Genomic DNA, 13,722 nt, shown 5'->3' on the forward strand with positions numbered 1-13,722 from the left:
CTTCTCCCCATCAACCCCTCACTCATCCTCTGCCCCCACTTCCTTTCTTCACACATACCCCATTCCCACAGTGTGCCTTATTATCTTTGGCCTCCCCAACATCAGAATTTCTCCTCTGAGTCCCTATTTAATACAATGAGCATAAGGATTTTGAGCAGACAGTGGAGAATGCAGGGGGCTGTTGCAGTGTCCTGAACACCAGCCACCAAGCCCTGCTTCCCCTTACACCAGGCTTGTCTGCACAGATGGCAGCAGGGCCACCTGCACCAACAGAATTCCCCTGGGCAGACAGAAGCCTCCACGGTCCAGCTCTAGTTGCTTTAAGGCCACTTTGCATCATGCAAGCGTCACAAAATGGCCTGAGTGGACCAGCAAATTAAGCCATACCCTAATAAATAGACAATAATAAAGGATAAAACGATCCCTTCGCCCATAGATCAGCGACAGTCAAGTGTTTTTTCTCAGTTGCTCTATTTTAAGTGACACTGACCTATTCATTACCTCATTTTTGAGCATTCTGGTTCTCTTTCAATTGTGTTCTGAGAACCTGAACTTGCATCTGAACCTGAGCCCATCAATCCCCAGTGAGGCACTCAGCACTGTGTGTAGCAGCAAACCCCAAATATCTACAGTCATCCTGATCATTAGCCTTTTCAAGCATTATATAATAATTACTATGGCTTTCAAGCTGCTGATTATATTTTGTCCATATAACTAGCAGTTCAACGCACACAAAAATCCTTCATCTTATGCATCTTCTGTCCCTCACCTCTCTCTGTCTCTCTAGAGAGCGTACATATTTTACTGAAAATACTGTTCACTTTCTTGCTTATTTTTCTCTCATTTTTACTGGAAGTGGTTTGGTTTGGCAGCATTTTCATAACCATCTTTGATCCAGGTTCACTAATTCTCTGTTAAATTCACTTGACAGTATTAAAAATTAAATAAAGCGCCTTTGAGGTAGTATATAGTTGAAAATGCAATAGTTTCCCTCCCTAAGATGGAGGGGGGTGATTTTATATAAGGTACAGTACCATGCAAAATAACCAGCAGCCATTTCACATCAAGCAAAAAGGGGAAAAGGTACCAAGGACTATGAATGGAACACCTCTCGTTTCTATGGCAACCAATATGACTGAATACCTTATTGCAAAATCAGTGAGATACAAATCTATGAACACAAAAACCAAAGCACCAGTTCAGAAGTAAAAACCCAGGAATGCAGCATTTACATTCCACCAAGCACTGCACGGGAGCAAGTTCTGATTACAAGCAGGTAGTGTCAGTACATGCCTATGCACAAGGAGATGATATCTCCTCTGTTGAAGAGACATAACATGTGTTTGACATACATGACAGAAAACGTCACCTATATTATATAGGTTACTGTATACACATGTGTGGACAATGATATATTTAATAAATGGCAACATCAGTATTTGTGTCTGTGTGTTTGTATAGTGCCGCACACAACGGGAGTCCATGACTGGGGCTCATAGGTGCTACCATAAAACAAATAAATAATAACATGTGAAATCCAAAGAAATGTTGACTCAGAAGTGCCAAGAAACACACTTCCCGTAGGGTATGGTAGGGCCTTTCCTGGACACTAGGCTATGTAGCACCACATCTGTCTCAAATAAAACACCTCTTGGACACAGATATGAAAGGGGCATCTTCCAGGTTAATTCATACATGAATCCAAATATGATTGGGTGGATTTTCAGGTCAGCCATGGCTAGTTTGGGCCACCTCCATGCCAACGGCCTGGACAGAAGAATCCACGGATCCTACCTTCATCCTGCTAATCCTTTGGACAGATACATTTTAGTATTTATGAAATAATATAATTGCATCATTATTGTTAAGGTTCATGTCCTATACAGCACCCTGGGCCTAAATTATGCTTGGCGGACCCCCAGAGTTGTCCGGTACAGAACCAAGATTCACGCAGTACTGCCCTCAGCATACAACAGTCAGGACAGCATCCATAGAATTCCATGTAATACATTTACTTTATGATGCTTCCAGACTTTCATTCGATGCAGTGTTTTCGTTTGGCTGGTCAGTTGTGGGGGAGGGGGATTGTACTGAAAATGCATCACTGCCTTGTAGAAGTGGCCACAGGGAGCTGGGAGGTTTGAACACTTGGGTGGGGAACTCCAAGGGCTTTTGACAGGCACAGAGATACGGGAGATGTGTTGGGTTCTGGTCCCAAGGAGGCAGTTGAGGCTTTTAGTTCCAAGGAGGGATGCCGACATTCTTTCCCGTGCACTTTGAGACAAAGCTGACTTCAAATGGGCAAGGGTCTTTGAACCAGGATTCTTAGCTCCTTCAGCTTCTCCGGGCACTTGAAGAAAATGAGGACTGGCAGTGATGTTTATTTTTCTCTTCCTTTCATTAATTTATTTAAATTTCGACCAGCAAGGCATAAATGGGATCACTGCTGCCCTCTCATTCCTATCTTTTGTGTTGTCCTAGGGAGCAGTGGAAAAGGTGGGAAAACATATGGCGGGGAGCTTGCCCAGCTTGACAAGATGTCGTTCACCACCTCCCATCCCAACCTGACACCCAGAAAGCACTTTGTGGCCTGTTTCCAGACACACAGAGGACTGTGACCTGCCTGCCAAACTGACTTACGACAAGCGAGTTATTTCTGGGTTCTGCTAATCCAACTGCTTCCATGTAAAGCTTGGTGTTCATCTCCCTGTTGGTGGGCAGTGCAAACAGAGATAGGGCATGTTGCCCTGCCCAGAACAGCAGAATTTCTTTCTGGGTTATGGCTGATCAGATTCTCCCCAGTTATTACAAAACCTCCATTAGACACACTGACTGTCATGACCAGAACAGGCCTGTTATCCGTGGAAGGAGCTGTGCTCTGGGATCTCAATGAATCATTGTGTTGCAGCTGGTGGGTGCTGTGCTCACTGTTTCTGGTATCCGTCCCCAGAAATGAACTGGGAAGATCCCTATAAAAAACCTGATTCTCTTCATTCACTGGTTGCAGGAGCAGAGTACATACAACTGAAGCCCAGACTCCACCAACGGCTGAGATAGGGTGAGAGGTGGAGAAGATACCTGGAATCAGTGGATAGGTGTCCCATGCTCTCTGGATCACTGAAGAATCCATGTTTATAGGTCTTTGTTTGTGTGACACCATTTGTCTTCCAGGATGGCAGTCTTTATCTTCTGCTGACATTCTTTTGAGACCTTGTTCATGATAGTATTCATCCTGAGCCCAGCCCTGTGGTGGATTTCCCTGGCAGCATGTGTCTGTGTTTGTCCTGAATCCAAGATACTCCAAGATACTATATTGCTCTGTGTGAGAGTGTTGGCTTAAGTTTTCTCTCTCCTACAGAAACCTTGTCTGGAAAGAGAGAAGTGAGTTTTCTTCTTCCTGAACACCAATATTATTGTTACCATAATCCTGGAGAGAGACCTTGGAAACACGAGTAAGATCAAATGGAAATGACTGGAGCTGGGAAAAGCTAAAACGTCTGCCATCCATCTGCAAAACCTTAGAATTGCCTGAGGATAGCAAAATGTAAATGCTTTGAGGACAAGCCTTCTGCAGGAACTCATTTAGATGTTTCAGCAGGATCCTGCTTTGTTTGTCCCCAGTTCTCCGAGGCTAGAAGTAGGATGGGGAGCAGCCTGCAATGCTGCAGTCTGAAGTAGATGGCAGATTATTTCATTCATGCTGTGGCGTTTCCATGGGTTGCTCAGACTGGGAATAGGACAAAGCAGTTTCTGTAGTTTTTGCACGGCTCCATGAAGTGCCCCTCAGGACAATGTCTAGTGTCCTACTTTGATCAAAGCCCCAGGTATCCCTTTGGTTCCCAAATTAAAAGAGTTGGGCACCAATTGGGGGTCTAACTCCAGGCAGGTCTGGCAGGGACACCTGCAGGTAGCTCTGAGGTAAAGAGGGAAGCTACTGACCCTGCAGCTGTCTGGGTCAGCCCCCAAGCTTAAAGCAGGCTGACGTACCCATCGTAACACGTCTGTGGACTTTAGCACAATGAAGACACAGGGGCTGTGCAGAGCCTGCTCCCCCTGCCAGGCTGCTACCCCGCGATGCAGCTAGCTGGTGCAAGCACGTCAGCAGGATCAAAGTGCCTCTTATGGCATTGCAGCCCTGTGCTAACTGTGCCATAAGTTGACCCACACAAATGAAATATCAAAGAGGAGAAAAAGAGAGAGATCGCCAATATATTTGAGAAACCGAGGAGTCTTGTGTGTGCAGAATGGGTAGGAACTTCCTGCTGAGCATATACTAAATTAAAAGAAAAGAATGAAAAAGTTTCGTGTAAAGCTAAGAAACAGTTTAGCTTTACTCTCTTTCTCAGCATGGGTCAGGCCAGTGGCATAGATGAAAGATAAAGTCAAAGAAAAGATTCTTTTAAAAAATCACTTTAACACAGTTTATTCTTGACATAAAAGTAGAAAAGGTATTTTAAAAGACAAAACTTCTTGAAAGAAAAATGTCCCTCACTGCAGTAACCTTCCTATAGAATGTTCTTGTAGTCGGTGAAATTATTTGATAGAAGGACATTCCGAAAGTGGCAGAATTCTGCTCAGGCTTATTGGTGGTTTTTTACTTTCTATCAAGCTCTCTGAGTCACTGAGCCATCGCTCCATTTAACCACTCATTTTTTTAAATTGTGTTTTCTCATTATGTTGTAGGTAGGATGAAACAATGAGCCCCAGTGTCACTCTTTTCTCCCTATCTCCACATCCCAATTTTAATTTCAAATCCTTTAGATCCAATTGTTAAATAATAATAATAATATGCAGAAATTTAGCTACGCAGATCATTCTGCTGCATGTGCCAATGGATAACCGCACACACAAAGATCTTTTTGTCCGTGCAAACATGCTCAGATATCAGCTCTACTTTGTTAGCATTTGGGTCTTAATCCTGCTCCCATTTAAATCAATGGAAAAGCTCCAAGCCCTTATCCCTAATAATAAGAAAAGTTGTTATCTCTTGCCACAGAGGGCAGGACAAGAGCAATGGATTCAAACTGCAGCATAACAGAGTTAGATTAAATCTCAGGAAAAACTTCCTAACTGTAAGAACAGTAGGGCAATGAATCAGACGCCTTGTGAGGTCATGGAAGCTCCTTCACTGCAGGTTTTCCAAAGGAGGCTGCAGAGCCAACTGTCTTGGATGGTTTAGCCACAACAAATCCTGCATCTTGGCAGCAGGTTAGACTAGATGACCCTGGCAGTCCCTTCTAACCCTATGGTTCCATGAATCTATGATCCCATCAATACATACACACTAGGTAGTTTCACATACATAATCCCAAAATTGGAACCTGCAATATGTGATTGAAGAATTAACTGGAACCTCCAGTCAAATGCATCTGTATCAGGAAGCAATGGACACATCCTTTCTCTTGTTGAGCCAAGGCTATAAATGTTGGGTCAATCAAAGGCGAAAAATAAGAAAAAAGCCACTTAGGCTGCATGAAATACGGGCAGCAAATCTGGCAAATAGGCAGCATTTCTTATTATTTATTATTTGTATTGATGTAGCTTTTGCAGCCCCAGTCACAGACCAACAGCCTCTGATGCCAGGCACTGTACAAACACACAACTAAAAGTTAGCCCTTGCCCCAAAAAGCTTACAGTATGATTGCAAGTATGTACTGGGTTTAGCGGCCAGAGGTTCAGAGAGCCATTCAGTGGAACACAATGAAACACAAAACCAAGCTATTTCAAAATGAGAACAGAATTGTATTATTTTTAAAAAAAAACATAAATTAAAGTATTCTGCCCAAACATAAGATTCATCATAAACCCTCCTTCCAGCTCCAACCAATTCATCTACAAGCCCCTAACTTCCCCAAATATCTGTACGTAAACGCAGACTTTTGGGAGAATAGAAAGGAGCATAAACTCTGGCAAGTCAAGTGTAAAAGTATAAAGTATAAGGCAGGACAAAAAAGAATGTGATGAGCAACTAGCCAAAGACTCAAAAACTAACAGCCAAAAACATTTTTAAGTACATCGGAAGCAGGAAGACTGCCAAACAATCAAGGGGGCTACTGGAAGATCGAGGTGTTAAATGAGCACTCAAGGAAGACAAGGCCATTGCAGAGAAGCTAAATGAATTCTTTGCATCAGCCTTCATTGTTGAGGTTGTGAGGGAGATTTCCACACCTGTGCCATTCTTTTTAGGTGACATCTGAGAAAAAGTCCCAGACTGGGGTGTCATCAGAGGAGGTTTTGGAACAAATTGATAAATTAAAAAGTAATGTGTTATCTGGGTCAGATGATATTTACCTAAGAGTTCTGAAGGAACTCAAATATGAAAATTGCAGAACCACTAACTAGGGTATGTAAACTATCACTTAAATCCGCTTCTGTTCCAGATGATTGGAGGATAACTAATGTAATGCCAATTTTAAAAAAGGCTCAGAGGTGATCCTGGCAATTGCAGGCCGGTAAGCCTAACTTCAGGACCAGGCAAATTGGTTGAAACTGTAGAAAATAACAGAATTATAAGAAACATAGATGAACATGACTTGGGGAAGAGTCAACACGGCTTTTATAAAGGAAAATCATGCCTCACTAATCTATTAGATTTCTTTGAGGAAGTCAACAAATGTGGACAAGGGCAATCCAATGGACATAGTGTACTTGGACTTTCAGAAAGCCTTTGACAAGGTCCCTCAACTAAGGCTCTTAAGCAAAATAAACTGTCATAGGATAAGAGGGAAGGTCCTCTCCTTGATTACTAACTGGTTCAGAGACAGGAAATAAAGGAAAGGAATAAATGGTCAGTTTTTAGAATGGAGAGAGGTAAATAGTGGTGTCCCCCATAGGTCTGTACTGGGACCAGTAAATATCTGCCAGTAGGGAAATCCCTGGTACATTTCTTGAATATTGTGTGCGGTTCTGGTCGCCCCATCTAAAAAAAGATATATTAGAATTGGAAAAGGTATGAAGAAGGGCAACAAAAATTATGAGGGGAATAGAATATGAGCTATCGATTAGCTTCCATATGCGAAGAGATTAAAAAGAGACAGACAGTTCAGCTTCAAAAAGAGATGACTAAGGGGGGATATGATTGAGGTCTATAAAATCATGAATGGTGTGGAGAAAGTGAATAGGGAAGTATTATTTACTCCTTCACATAACACAAGAACAAGGGGTCACCCAATGAAATTAATAGGCAGCAGGTTTAAATCAAACAAAAGGAAGTATGTCACACACCGCACAGTCAACCTGTGGAACTTGTTGCAGGGGATGTTATAACTGGGATCAAAAAAGAACTAGATAAGTTCATGGAGGACAGGTCCATCAATGGCTATTAGCCAAGATGGTCAGGGATGTGATGCCATGCTCTGGGTGTCCCAAAGCCTCTGAGTGCTGGAAGATGGAAGTGGATGACAGGGATGATCACTCAAAAATTGCCCTTTTCTGTTCATTCCTTCTGAGCACCTGGCACTGGTTACTGTCAGAACAGGATACTGGGCTAGATGGACCATTGGTCTGACCCAGTATAGCCATTCTAATGTGATACATGTTTCATGCACCTTTGTCTGCATTTTTTCTTTTCCCTCAAATGAGTATTAGGTCTGTATATTAGCTATTTGCATCCTCCTGTTGAAAATAAATGTAGTTCTGCCACATTTCCTAAGCACAAAGTATTTCAGATACCTGATGGAACAGACAGCAGAGAGGTACCTCCTCAGATGTGTAGTCTATAGGGATTTTTCTGCCTGGTTTTGATTCGGCACATCTTCCACTTACCTCAGTGATCAAAATGCAAAATCCATCACTCAGGGACATTCTGTGGATTTGTGACGCTCTCTGGAGGCTTGTCAGTCCATAAATCAATGAACGGATTACACACATCTACGTAGGTAGATTATCCATCTGTGACAGATGGAATGCTGATACCATTCTTCATTTTAAGCCATCCAACCATAATTCAGGGCAATGTACTAATATATGTTAGAAACATTCTTCATTTTATTTATCACTTCCACAATCCCATGTGCTAGAGGAACGAATACAACTAAAACCAAATTACTAATGGGAGCAGAAGTGCAGCGTTTTTTGTACCTGTGGCATGCCTCTCTGTATTGAAAGGCACATCACACAAGAGTTTGGCCACTGAAGCAAATCTTAGCTCGGGTGGCATATCCCAAATGAAAAGCCAACTTGTTATATGCCACAAAATGCTTTATGCAAAACGTTGTGCTGTGTGTTATTAAATATGGTATACAGTAAGACTGAGCCATACCACATATGCAATTAGCGACTGTAAAAGTGTCAGCGTAGAAACAAGAGTGTCTCATATTGCACACTCCTGATACATCCATATTCGCTGAGCTATGTGGAGCCTGCAGCGTTCAGTCCAAGGTTATGTCTTTGTTTTGTAGCACTAAACTCAATCACTGGTCAGATCGAGGTGGTGTCTGGAGCAGAAGTGGCGAGGAAGCTGTAATTGCAATGAAAAGGTAGAATAAGGCATAAACCAAACACATAACCAGAGCCCAATACATGGGTATAAGTATAGATACAAAAATCCCAGCACCACCCAGCGCTACTCAGATACTCATTACCTACACAGCGGGCAGTACACAGGTCATAGAAAGCAATTACGCAGCTCTTACCGAATAAATCCACCCATTTACAGAGGGCCTGCCCAAGGCCTATTCACCACTTACATCCTATTGAAGTGTAGTTCTTATTTCATCCATTAATCTTCCTTGCACACTTGTTAAAGCTTTCCCATTGCTTTGTGATTTAAGGCTATTCTAGGTATATGTGAGCAAACCAAAAGCACCATATCAAAATGCTTCTGATTACTCTTATTTTTGAAGCATCCATAAATAATTCTAGTTCTTGGTTAGACAGCACCTATTCTTGGTGTGAGTCACAGTTTCTATGAGTTAGTTTAGCTACTTTCCTGTGTTTATTTTTCCGGAAGTTTGCTTTTTGGTTGGTTTCTTTTACAATATAAAAGAAAGTTCCAAGCACACTGGAACTTAGGAATAAAATCTTTGGGAGAAAATCCTTGCTCAGAGAAATGTGATGGCTCTTGGGGTACCCAGGACTGTGAGTCACCTTGTTACCCCCCTGCCTCTAGTGAGAAAGACTTATTTGTAGGGTTGTCAAGTGATTAAAAAATGAATGCAATTAATCGTGCTGTTAAACAATAATAAAATACCATTTATTTAAATATTTTGGGATGTTTTCTACATTTTCAAATATATTGATTTCAATTACAACACAGAATACAAAGTATAAAATGCTCACTTTATATTTATTTTTATTACAAATATTTGCCCTACTTGTTTGTGCTTAACTGGGTGCCAGCTCCCTGCCACCACCAGTCTGTCAGTCATCCAAACAATTTCCTCTGGGCTGTGCCTGCCCTGACTTTGCCTTGCCATTAACAGGCACCTCGGTCCTCCAGCCCCTTAGAAGCATTCCCCTGTAGTGTCCAGCCCCTTTCCCCCTGAACACTCACAGAAATATCAGGTCAGCTGTCCCAAAGAGGTCAGTGTACACCAAACTTGTATGAGTCAACTCAGGCTCAGCACTTAATATCACAGCACTGAGATATATTTATAGTGAAAACAACCCAAAATTCATTATCAAAGATTCAAGAGAATGGAAACAACAGGTTGCATACAAAACAAAATTATAACATACTTTCTAGAGACTAAACTTAATTTAGCAGGCTAACTTCCCATCTAAATAAATTTCCTTCACTCCAGATGTCCTTTGTTGTGTTTTCCATCAAGCTTAGTTGAGATCCTGTTTTCATTAAGATAAATGTCCATTTATCTCCTAAGTGCAGGATAAATGAGTGTCTTTCTTGGCTTTCCTTATATCCCCCAAAGTTCATTTTCTGCCCCCAGAGTCAGGATAACCCTTGGAATTTAGTGCTCCCTCCCTGTTGATTTCACATCTCTCTATTGACTTCGTATGTAAATGGGGCTTTCATTGTGTTGGCTTACAGTGCTTAATTTACATGTTGTCAGAGAGACAGGTGAATACACTTCTTTTGCCTGGCAGAAAACCTGTTTGTCAACTCCACCTTGCTACAGATTTTGGGAACATATTTTCAATATACATATATACTTAACTTTTGACATAGTATCTGTACATATGCTTCACAATGATGTTAATGACCAACATGACCATAGCTTTCAGTTAAGAACCTCCCATGATAGTCTTTGGTGAACCAGAATGTACATATGAGGACCAGGAATTCTTGTAACCCCTTGCCACCTGGTATTGTGGGGATTATGGCTCACAGGGCATACTCCTTTATTGTTATTGCTGTACCAGATCACCCACTCCAGTATCTTACACTCTGTTATAACCTAAAATTGGGACTTGTATAAATCAGAGTGTCTTGTTTCTCTTCCTTGGTCATATTTATAAGTGCAGTTCCTGCCAACAAATGGTGTGAAAAGATATCTCCATATCAGGAACTCTGTAGAAGATGTTGTAATAATTGTCTGGCTGGTGGATTTTGTCCACGTGCTCAGGATCCAGCTGATCACCATATCTGCGTTTTGGAAGAAATTTTCCCTCAGGTCAGATTGGCAGAGACCCTGCGGGATTTTTGCCTTCCTCTGCAGCATGGGCCATGGGTCACTTGAAGGTTTAAACTAGTGTAAAAGGTGAATTCTCTGTAACTTGAAGGCTTTAAACCATGATTTGATTTCTTCAGTAACTCAGCCGGAGGTTAGGGGTCTATTACAGGAGTGGGTGGGTGAGGTTCTGTGGCCTGCAATGTGCAGGAGGTCAGACTAGATGATCTTCATGGTCCCTTCTGACATTAAAGTCTATCATTTTTGTTTACTTGGGAACTAACTATGAAAAGCAGGTCAAGTTGTTTTCATTAATTAATGTTACAAACAGGAGCAAGAGAACCAGACAGAGAAATTCAGTTAGTCCAAACAATAAGGCCTACCGCTATGGCTCCAGGGCTGTGTTGAGGTTGGACTTCATAAATAAGAAAATGTGGGAATTAAGTTACTGATGCCAAGTCTGGTCTTACGGAAGTGGGTTTCACTGGTGAACAAAATGACACGATTAACTATGCCGCCCACTTTCCACCCCTTTTTGGAGAGGAAGTGTCTTTAAAAGAAGAGTTTGAAAAATTCTCATTAGTACCTCTTCCCCCAAAACAGAAGGAGAAGACCAGACCGAAGGAAGTTTCTGGAAAGTGTAGGGGACAATTTCCTGGTGCAAGTGCTGGAGGAACCAACTAGGGGAAAAGCTCTTCTTGACCTGCTGCTCACAAACAGGGAAGAAATAGTAGAGGAAGCAATAGTGAATGGGAACCTGGGAGGCAGTGACCATGAGATGGTCGAGTTCAGGATCCTGACACAAGGAAGAAAGGAGAGCAGTAGAACAGAGACCCTGGACTTCAGAAAAGCAGACTTCGACTCCCTCAGGGAACTGATGGGCAAGGTCCCCTGGGAGAATAACATGACGGGGAAAGAAGTCGAGGAAAGCTGGCTGTATTTCAAAGAAACCTTATTGAGGTTGCAGGAACAAACCATCCCGATGTGTAGGAAGAAAAGTAAATATGGCAGGTGACCAGCTTGGCTTAACAGTGAAATCCTTGCTCGTCTTAAACACAAAAGAACAGCTTACAAGAAGTGGAAGATTGGACAAATAACCAGGGAGGAGTATAAAAGTATTGTTCAGGCATGCAGGTGTGAAATCAGGAAGGCCAAATCCCACTTGGAGTTGCAGCTAGCCGGAGATGTTAGGAGTAACAAGAAGGGTTTTCTTTAGGTATGTTAGCAACAGGAAGAAAGTCAAGGAAAGTGTGGGCCCCTTGCTGAATGAGGGAGGGAACCTAGTGACAGAGGATGTGGAGAAAGCTAGTGTACTCAATGCTTTTTTTGCCTCTGTCTTCACAGACAAGGTCAGCTCCCAGACAGCTGCACTCTGCAGCACGGTATGGGGAGGAGGTGACCAGCTCTCTGTGGAGAAAGAAGTAGTTCGGGGCTATTTAGGAAAGCTGGACGAGCACAAGTCCATGGGGCCGGATGCGCTGCATCCGAGGGTGCTAAAGGAGTTGGCCGATGAGATTGCAGAGCCATTGGCCATTATCTTTGAAAACTCATGGCGATCCGGGGAGGTCCCGGATGACTGGAAAAAGGCTACTGTAGTGCCCATCTTTAAAAAAGGGAAGAAGGAAGATCCAGGGAACTACAGGCCAGTCAGTCTCACCTCAGTCCCTGGAAAAATCATGGAACAGGTCCTCAAGGAATCAATCCTGAAGCACTTAAAGGAGGGGAAAGTGATCAGGAACAGTCAGCATGGATTCACCAAGGGCAAGTCATGCCTGACTAACCTAATTGCCTTCTATGACGAGATAACCGGCTCTGTGGATGAGGGGAAAGCAGTGGATGTACTATTTCTGGACTTTAGCAAAGCTTTTGATACAGTCTCCCACAGTATTCTTGCCAGCAAGTTAAAGAAGTCTGGGCTGGATGAATGGACAGTAAGGTGGACAGAAAACTGGCTAGATGGTCGGGCTCAACGGGTAGTGATCAATGGTTCCATGTCTAGTTGGCAGCCGGTATCAAGTGGAGTGCCCCAATGGTCGGTGCTGGGGCCGGTTTTATTCAATATCTTCATTAACGATCTGGAGGATGGTGTGGACTGCACCCTCAGCAAGTTTGCAGATGACACTAAACTGGGAGGAGTGGTTGATACGCTGGAGGGTAGGGATAGGATACAGAGGGACCTAGACAAATTAGAGGATTGGGCTAAAAGAAATATGATGAGGTTCAACAAGGACAAGTGCAGAGTCCTGCACTTAGGACGGAAGAATCCCATGCACTGCTAAAGACTAGGGACCGAATGGCTGGGCAGCAGTTCTGCAGAAAAGGACCTAGGGGTTACGGTGGACAAAAAGCTGAATATGAGTCAACAGTCTGCCCTTGTTGCCAAGAAGGCTAATGGCATTTTGGGTTGTATAAGTAGGGGCATTTCCAGCAGATCGAGGGATGTGATCATTCCCCTCTACTCAGCACTGGTGAGGCCTCATTTGGAGTACTGTGTCCAGTTTTGGGCCCCACACTACAAGAAGGATGTGGATAAATTGGAGAGAGTCCAGCGGAGGGCAACAAAAATGATTAGGGGGCTGGAGCACATGACTTATGAGGAGAGGCTGAGGGAAACTGGGATTGTTTAGTCTGCAGAAGAGAAGAATGAGGGGGGATTTGATAGCTGCTTTCAACTACCTGAAAGGGGGTTCCAAAGAGGATGGATCTAGACTGTTCTCAGTGGTAGAAGATGACAGAACAAGGAGTAATGGTCTCAAGTTGCAGAGGGGGAGGTTTAGGCTGGATATTAGGAAAAACTTTTTCACTAGTAGGGTGGTGAAGAACTGGAATGGGTTACCTAGGGAGGTAGTGGAATCTCCTTCCTTAGAGGTTTTTAAGGTCAGGCTTGACAAAGCCCTGGCTGGGATGATTTAGTTGGGTTTGGTCCTGCTTTGAGCAGGGGGTTGGACTAGATGACCTCCTGAGGTCCCTTCCAACCCTGAGATTCTATGATTCTATGATTTGCTTTCTGAGATGCAATGACTGGTGTTGGGTATGTGTTGCCTTCCTGCTTATTGCTTCCTGCTCCCTGTCCCTGGTTGTTTCCTGGTTCCTCCTCCCTGAACTCAGTGTTCCAGTTCCTGTTGCTGTGTGTGTGTACATAGCGTAGGGTGTG

The sequence above is a fragment of the Mauremys mutica genome, chromosome 4, assembly GCF_020497125.1.
Source record: "Mauremys mutica isolate MM-2020 ecotype Southern chromosome 4, ASM2049712v1, whole genome shotgun sequence".
Lineage (NCBI taxonomy): Eukaryota > Metazoa > Chordata > Testudines > Geoemydidae > Mauremys > Mauremys mutica.